The sequence below is a fragment of the Bacillus rossius genome, chromosome 1 (assembly GCF_032445375.1).
Source record: "Bacillus rossius redtenbacheri isolate Brsri chromosome 1, Brsri_v3, whole genome shotgun sequence".
Taxonomy (NCBI): domain Eukaryota; kingdom Metazoa; phylum Arthropoda; class Insecta; order Phasmatodea; family Bacillidae; genus Bacillus; species Bacillus rossius.
Window position 1 is genome coordinate 198,313,108 of NC_086330.1, and position 6,813 is coordinate 198,319,920.

The window sequence follows — 6,813 nt, forward strand, 5'->3', positions numbered from 1 at the left end:
TTGATCCTGTTCACGTACAAGCATAAGTGTGATAACTAAAATTAAGTATGACGATTTAAGAGTTAAATGTTATGTTTAATCTCTTTCCTTAACTGTTTGATGAATATTTTAAGTGCAAATGTGCAGTTTGTAGTTCTTATGTTAGATCTAATTCATATTATACAGGCTAATGTGCATTGTTTTATTAAGAATAGTGTTGTAACTAACTGTCAGATTAAATTGTTTTGTTCCAAAATAGAGCAATGCTCTTTGGAACATTGCAGAAAATAAAATTTTAAGAATTACAAAGTCTAGCACAAATATTAATGTAAATCAGCTCCAAGACTTAGTTGTAAATGTGAAATTAGGCCTATGTAATTACAATCTTCTAGCATTAAAGGTCTAGTAAGCCTACCTACATTTGTATGTTAAATAATCCAAGTTCATGAACATTTAAACAAATTGCTACAAATATTTGAGTTCAATGAACTGATTCAAATAATAAATTATAGGTTGAAAGATAATCTAGTAATGAAGCCAATAGTATTATTAATTAAAATCTTGTCTGTAATCTCAGAAGTCAGAGAAGTTGAACCCTCATGCAAAACCCAGAGCTGGTTGGCAATAATTTTTTTATTTATTAATCATTTTTGGGATTTTTTTAATCAAAGATTGATTAATTTACATTGATTGATACCAAACATATACAAGAACTTCAGAATACAGATTTTCCTTCATATCGCTATATTGTTATTTAAAAAAAAATATTTTCTTTTGTTGATAATACACTTGACGTCATCCGGGCCTGCGGCCCCCTTTCGAATCCGATATGCCACCGCCCAAACACCTCCATCCTCTGTTCATATTCAAACCTCCCGCCAGCGAGTGCGTGCGTGTGTTGGTAGCCCGGCAAGAGGGCGCTTAGCTGCAGTGTGCCGCACCCCTATTTATAATTAATATTATTGTAACCTTTCCTTTTCGCCCCTAAAATAGTGTCATGACGATTCAGTAAGTGAGTGCCTTTTGTTTTATTAATATGTTATATATTTGTAATAAAGTACGTGCAAGCACGGCCACGAACGCTCCCTAGCGGGCGATGACGGAACCAACACATAACTTTATTCAAACTATATTTTATCACATAAGTAATTATTACAGACGGTCTGGTCATGGATGTGTATCTAGTAATTTTATTTAAAGAGCGCCATGTTTCCTGCCGCAAGCCCTTGTCTCACCCCAGTCTCCTTCTACAGACGGCCGAGAGCGGACGTCTCTGCAGACACCCCGAGGACATCACCGTTGTCTCTCCAATAAGTAGTTCTGTTCAGTTAATTAATTCAAATCGTTTTCTCTTCACCCTCAGGGTCTCTCTTGATCGGTGGGGCTGTTTAATTAGTGATTTATATACTCTCCGGAGTTTTTAACCACCCGTGTTCTAAGTAAAGGCTTGAGGCGACCACGTGTGTGGTCCGCCTCCTCAACTAAACCGATTCGTGCCTCGGGCGTTTTTTAACAGTATCACGGAAGTATTGTATGATGGCATGTAACGTGTAAGTAAATAAAACCAACTTAATTGAACCACGTGTCTTTGTGTTCGGGGGGGCCACGTGGGTCCTTAACCAGTCAGCGGCGTGTGGGACGCCCTAAGAGCCCACTGAGGTGAACTATAAGCGTGCCCGACGCTGAGAGCGGGCTTAGTTAGGGACAGGTGTTGCGTTAAAAATCAGGAGGGCTAATATCTCGCTTCACACGGGCCACGTAATGCCCTGAGCAAGAGTATCAAGCCGGGTCCACGTGCCCACTCATGTGGTGGCGCCCACTATTTCCACCAATAATTCAAATCGTAACACCGGTACGCCCTTACACTTATTGGAATTGGCTCTAGAATATAATAATGAATAATCTGTACTTGTCTATAATTGTTTTTTTTTTAATATAAGTGTATACAGTAGTGTTTTTTTTAATGGTTGTTGGCTAGTGTTATGTATGTATGTGCACTATATGCAAATGGTAGTTCTGATAGTATATGTTCATAATAACTAATATACTGATATCAGAATAGCTCAAAATTGGTCTATATTGTACATATATGAATACTTTATAAGATATGTATTGAAATATTATTTGAGTTAAGGAAAATTGTTACTGTAGAGTGTAGATGATTGATTGATTATTGAAAAAAAAATTCCTTGTGACAACCATTAATAATTTTTACTGCTTTTTATTAATCCTTCATAAAAATTCACAAGTCACCATGGTTACCATCTTCCAGCCACAAAACAAATATTATCAGCGATTTTAAAATACACCAATAAATATTATCAGTGATTTTAAAATACACCAATAAATATTATCAGTGATTTTAAAATACATCAAATAAACTCTCTCGCTGCATTCATGAAATAATTGCTTATTTACATTGGCCAGCCAAAGAGTAGATAAAAAAAAGCTGTTCTCCACAAGCCTGAAACAAAAAAGAAATCAAAGTTAAATGATTAGATTGTACTAAAGAGAAATGAAACTGATAAATAAATGTATCAAAGAAAAAAGTTATGCGTATCAGAATGATAAATTACTTTCAAAACCATTTTAGTTAGAATTTTGATACATTCACAAATACTTTTGGTAAATTCTCATTTATGTACTACAATTAACATTTTTCTTTGTCCTTTCAAACAGATATTTTTTTCCAAATACTTTTTGACAAATACTCATTTATGTGAAAAAAAATTATATGCAAAACATAATTCTATTTGATGCTTCAACAACTTTTGAGTTGTAAAATTAAGCTCTTGTGCCCATTATTGCAGAAAAACTAGGTATTTAACAATCCAAGTAACTAAACAATTTTAGAAGTATGTTTCTCAGGGCCTCGAGTGAAGTATTTGCTTGTTATTAGCTTAAGCAAATCTAGGCTTTGATTCAAGCAAAATGTTTAGAAGTTGAATTTGTTTCATGTAATGCATGTCACATGTATCTAATCAAAGTCTTCGGGGAGAGTATTAGTAGGTAGGTTACCAAAATTTGTAAGATTCTATATGTATCCTCTATGCTCATATTTTAGTCGTATCAACAAAATGCCTACATGAGAATAGATGTCAGCATGTTATTTTGCAGCAGTTGATGGCATTACTTCATAGTACAGTTGTGAAATCACTACAAAATGTGTCGGATGTACATTGCAATGATTTACAATTATTATCGATAATCGCATAACTGCAGAGTTCAGAGGGAGTTAGAAAATTAAAATATACCACACATTGTATTTTTTGTTTCTTAATAATATTAGTTTATATTCCTACAAAGATGGATTCAGAAATTTCCTAGAGTAACAACTTTTCCACACAAACCAAATTTGATAAATAGTAATTCTTAGTACTACGTACTTCGCCAAATAAATTATTTTTAAAGTCTAGGTAAACTTACCTAAAGAATTGCTTACACCATTTTACAGTAGTTATGAAGAAGTTACCTTTCCCTAACCATTTTCGTGATTTAACAGCACTTATGTAACTAACCTAACCAAGTATTGCAACTGTGAACTACAGTATAACCCTGTAATTGCTTTCAAGTGAGAATGAAGAAATAACATAAGCAGTCGATGGAAATTTAGCCTATCCAGTGTTTTAACGTTTTACCAATGGACTCAAGTAAATATAATGTTAAAAACCATTGATCAGTACCCTTGATGCTTGAATTTTCTTAACCAATCCAACAATGATACAACTTTGTTGCTCATCAATAAAGTAAATCAATCATCAATACAGTCAACGTCTTCGATTACACTGCGCTAATTCCCAAAGATATTTAAAAAAAATTAAATAAATGGTTTAACAGTAGTTTAATGTTCAAGCAGGTAAGTATAAACAATACAAAGTTTGTAAAATCATGTGAATGGTTGGTTAGCTAAATTTAAAAAAAGGTAATTTTCTTTTGTTGATGCTTATCCATAAATTAAATTATACAATTCTGAAAATACCTTTTCAGACACTAAAAATCTTCCTCTATTAAAACTGTAAACAGCTTTTCTTAATTCCTACTGGTTTTCAAGAAATCACATTTTGCAGGTCACACTAGATAGCCTATGCAGTAAAGCAGCTGTCGCCATTTTTTCCTCAAATTGCATTGCAGATCCTGTGGTTTTCCATATATATAAGAATGTATATATTTTTTATTTGAATATTATAACCCAATGAAACGTAAATAAATGTTTTAAAAAAGTTACGAGTCTCTAATGTGTATCCAAACCAAAACGCCAACCCTTGACAGGGATTTTTTTACAGCAGTATGGAGGCGCAAAGCATAGATTAGTTACCTGCAATACCACGTAACCTGACGTATAAAAGGAATCATTTGTTACAAAATGAAAATTTATTTTATATGTCAGGTTATGTGTTGTCTCACGTAAAAAATCAGAATTTTGCACCTATAAACTGCTAAAAATATCGCTCTCAAGGACTGATGCTTTGGGTTTGTAATGCACAATAAGGAGTACCCTAAACTTTTTTAATGTTATAATTTACGTTACTGCATTGCAATATCCAAATAAAAAATATACAATTTGTGTATGAAAAACAACAAGATCTGCAACTCAATTAAATAACATGGTGACAGGCCCTTTACTGCACAGGTAATGTAATATAACCTATAAACAGTGATTTCTCAAAAACAAGTCTGAATTTAGAAAAACTTTTTTTAGAGTAAATACAGGTACATATTTAGAGATTTAAAAAAATTAATAAGAGTCCAAAGTTTATTTTGCATACAAAACGCAGCAACGTGAGATAATAACCTAAAAAATCACTGTAAATGCATATTGGTTGGTTAAATTAGGTTAGTAACATCCAACCGTTCAATTGATTTTACAGAATTTTTAATTGGCGCCATCGTAAGCTAACCAAATGTAAATTCCACTGTACTTAGAATCACTGTACGTATATTGTTACTAACCTAACAAATTTCACTGTATTTTTAATCCAGCTAACCCAAGGGCAGTATCTCAATATTACAGATTTGTAATAAATAATCCTAACCTATCCACATGTTAAACATGATAAACTACTTGCAGTATCAAACAACCCTCATAGAGAATAATAATTTTAAACATGTCAGGAAGTAAAAAACACTTTAGGAATTTATAATTTTTCCTGCAATACCCCAAATTATATTAAGTGCACTCACCTCAATGTAATTCAGCTCTGGTAACAATCATTTTAAAATATTTTTACTTAAATGCGGTTAACTGCTACACACCACCAGAAAACATTTCTTATGATTTTATATTTTATACGTTGTGCGCTCATGAACATAAGATGAAATCTCCACACGCTACCTAAAATTTAAATAATAAGCCTATAGTGTACAAAAATTTGTATAAGAAATGATTACTTGCCAAGAATAACACAAGCAAGGTTAACTTGTAAACGGACAAAACTAATCTCCTAACAAATCAAACAGAAATAGCTCAATAACTTACCTGAAAATCTCATAATTAGTAACAGGGCAATATTAGTGTACATGCGTTTTACTCTTAAAAAATATATAATAACATTAGTCTACAATTCTTTGATCAATAATGCAATGTTTGTTTTGAACGTACAGATAAAAAAAATTAAAAAAAAACCGAACATGACCGACCCAGCCCGAAGGGCATGTCGATCTAAGGGGGTGAATCTTCGGCTGTCCATCAACCACAATGTAATATTGCCAAACGAATCTATATATATATAGTTAGATGGATAGATGATTTGTATATGTGGAACTAATTCAAACATATTACAAAACAAAACTGAATGAGGCATTGCAATGCAGGCCGAGTATTAGCTAGATAATGGAATCATTTCAATATTAGTAATCTCTTATTTTTAGCTTTTTTGTATATTGCTTTATAAAGTCTATATTACATATACAGACCAGGTAAATAACTATAAACTGGCAGAACAGCGTCTGTATGGACCTGAAAGTGATTTAAATTAATTTTACATTTGACATTCAAATTAAGAAGACAATTACTAACTACACCCTGTGTTCAGCCCAGGCAACGCCGGTTATTGCAGCTAGTATATCATTAACTTTTGCATTAAACCAAATAATAAATAATAGTTTAAAAAAACTAGAAAACACGATTTTATAGAAAATTGAACTAAAAGATAGAAAATAAATTTTAGTAAAATTGAATTAAAAATTGTATAAAAAATGTATTTTATTTAAAAAATCGCGTGGGGTGCATGGTGTCAATAGTTATAATTATTTTATTGACAGATATGAGTAGAAGGATTATCATTTTGATAATATCTTAAAAAGCACCCCACGCTTTTTTTAAATAAATACATTTTTTTACACTATTTTTAATTCAATTTTATTAAAATTTATTTTCTATTTTTTTAGTACAATTTTCTATAAAAGCGTGTTTTTTAGTTTTTTTTAACTATTATTTATTTTCTACTTTTTTAGTTTGGTTTATTTAATAATTTAAAGTGATACTTCTTTATCGACGTATGCAAGAAATTTTATAACAATGTCAAAAAACTTGATAGATACATCAATTTACTATTAAAGTAGGTTTTGAATAGATATTAGCTGCAGCTAAAATAAAATCGATAAATATTGTTTTATCTCAGAAGTGTCTCTAGATGTGGCTCAATTTTTTATTTATTACATGACTTTGCTATTAAAGTGAATTTGAGTAGATATTGGCTGCTTCTAAAATATATATCCAATATAGCATGTTGAAGAACTACAGTACTCAATAATTTCAATATACTGCTATGAAAATCAATATATTCGGGAAGTCATTGATGTTTATTCTAAGTCAGCATATCTGATGGGTGACAT

At 31.6% G+C, this 6,813-nt stretch overlaps 1 long non-coding RNA gene across 1 annotated transcript; it reads right to left on the minus strand.

The window, feature by feature from the left end:
• Positions 1–2,184: 2,184 nt before the first annotated feature.
• LOC134527221 (uncharacterized) lies at positions 2,185–5,633 on the minus strand. The gene is made up of 2 exons (XR_010074128.1): positions 5,456–5,633; positions 2,185–2,443 (listed from the first exon to the last, which is right to left on the minus strand). It is a non-coding gene; the product is annotated as an uncharacterized LOC134527221 (long non-coding RNA).
• Between the last annotated feature and the right edge of the window lie 1,180 nt (positions 5,634–6,813).